At 47.2% G+C, this 2190-nt stretch overlaps 1 protein-coding gene and 1 non-coding gene across 2 annotated transcripts in view; one reads left to right on the forward strand and one right to left on the reverse strand.

The window, feature by feature from the left end:
- Positions 1-708: 708 nt before the first annotated feature.
- Positions 709-782, reverse strand: Trnaa-cgc. Its single transcript has one exon. It is a non-coding gene; the product is annotated as a tRNA-Ala (tRNA).
- Positions 783-1525: 743 nt separating this feature from the next.
- Positions 1526-2190, forward strand: part of LOC123517910 (hexosaminidase D-like) — an 80786-nt gene continuing 80121 nt past the window's right edge. The window contains exon 1 of the mRNA XM_045278367.1: positions 1526-1923. The gene's annotated coding sequence lies outside the window, so the exon portion shown is untranslated. The remainder of the gene's footprint in view (positions 1924-2190) is intronic.

The raw sequence follows: 2190 nt of genomic DNA on the forward strand, positions 1-2190 counted from the left end.
TGTGTGTGTGTAATTCACCTCCTCGGTCGTCTGCTGGTCACCCAGCCAGTCTTCCCCATTACGGAGCGAGCTCAGAGCTCATAGACCACAACACACTCCACACACCGGGAAAGCGAGGCCACAACCCCTCGAGTTACATCCCGCTAGGTGAACAGGGGCCACACATTAAGAGGCTTGCCCATTTGCCTCGCCGCTTACCGGGACTCGAACCCGGGCCTCTCGATTGTGAGTCGAGCGTGCTAACCACTATAGTCCGTTCACCCAAAGAATCCAGGCCGAAACTGTTAGTTCTGTTGGCAGCTCTGCCCACCCCCGCCGCCACTAAACCTTCCCGACACTTAAATTTTCTTCAAGTACATTTATTTTTCTTCACTTAACTCAATACATGTTCAAGTTTATAGTTTGAAAAAAATAATAAATATACTTGAAGAAAATTTAAAAGTCGGGAAGGTTTAGTGGCGGTGGGGGTGGGCAGAGCTGCCAACCGAACTAGCAGTTTCGGCCTGGATTCTTTGGATGAACGGACTTTACACACAGTGTGTTTCACTGTTTGATCTGCCGCAGTCTGACGACACAGCCATACGTTACCATACGGAGCGAGCTCAGAGCACATTATTTCCGATCTTTGGATAGGCCTGAGACCAGACACACACCATACACCGTACCTACTCACTGCTAGGTGTACAGGGGCTACACGTGAAAGGAGACCCACCCGGCCGGGGAATCGAACCCCGGTCCTCTAGCTTGCGAAGCCAGCGCTCTAACCACTGAGCTACCGTGTGTGTTTGTGAATTAAGGAATGCCATCTTAAAGGCGGTGTCACACTAGCACTTTTTCCGTCGATTAATGCGATTTCCGTCGACTTTTCAACGTTCCGCATGAACTTATCGCATGAATTTGTCAGACGATAGGGATCGTTTCCGTCTGCAAATTTTCCGTCTTTGTTTACATACCAAGACCAAGACCACAAGACTTGCCGCGTCTCCTCAATCTGCTTCTACGTGCATTGGTTCTACCACTAACCATGAACGCATCCATGCACGCTTTTTGGCTTGTTTAGCTCATCTAAGTTTCGTAATACACAATATTACGTTCAGAGCAGCGTATCTTTGCCGCAGCGTGGTCTCCATGTTTGTGTTTACATTGTGTTGGCGGGAAGTGACGACGGAAAGTGACGACGAAACACCGTTTGTGTGTGACAGGCCGCAGCCAAAATATTGTCGATTTTCTGAAAAACGACGGAAAAAGTAGACGGAAAAAGTGCTAGTGTGACACCGCCTTTAAGTCACTAAGTGGAAACTTATTCAACATGTTGATACTCGTAAAGTCATCTGTTTACACTTTAGAATCTTGAAGATCGTGCAATCTTTTTACTTACTTTTTTTCTTTTATTAAATCCTTTAGATGTTTATCAACACTGATGATAACATAACCTTTTCTCTCCAGATTGTGATTGTCAGTGATAGGAACGACGAATGAATACGTCAAACATAATGAAAAACATCGCTCCACTCCTAACTCTCACGGCTTCGGGGCTGCGCATGGCAGTAGGGAACGAGAAAAAGATAGAGAGCCGAGCCGCCAAGGATCAGTGCGCATGTGAAGTCCCGTGTTTCCCGCGCTACATTCCGCTCCTCATCCACTACTGGGTCGGCGGAGTGACCCTCTTCTGTGATACCAGAGTGTGACATGAAGGATCCTTATATTGTAGTTCACAGGCTAGTGTGAGGAAAAGAGGAGGAGCAAGAGTCTGTTGATGCCTTGCCTCCTACTTCACTCGCCTCTCCTCTGAACTTATTGATCTTTAACCTGATTCCGCTGATTCCTTTCTCCCCTCCTCTCCCTCTCCCCTCTCCTGCACTGAAGCCGGGTGTCGGTCGAAGTGTACATCTTCCCGCTGTACACCTTACGGCGCCGTTTAAGGTAGGTACAACTGCAAGGACGTATACACTTCGCCAACCTGGCTTATTAAATTTGTAGTGACTCTCACTTCACCCGGTTCCTTTTCGTGGAATGTGGTGTGTTGGGATGAAGCTTGGGTATGAGGCCTGATCAGGAGAGTTGTGAGCAGACAATTATTGCTGGATAAAACTATCTGTAAGTAAATGTTCAAAACTGTGTAAAGATCACGTTCAAGATAGATTGCACAGGCAAAACTTGGGTGCAGTCTAGTGTGAAGATACTATACGT

Source organism: Portunus trituberculatus, chromosome 43 (genome assembly GCF_017591435.1).
Source record: "Portunus trituberculatus isolate SZX2019 chromosome 43, ASM1759143v1, whole genome shotgun sequence".
NCBI classification, from domain to species: Eukaryota; Metazoa; Arthropoda; class Malacostraca; order Decapoda; family Portunidae; genus Portunus; species Portunus trituberculatus.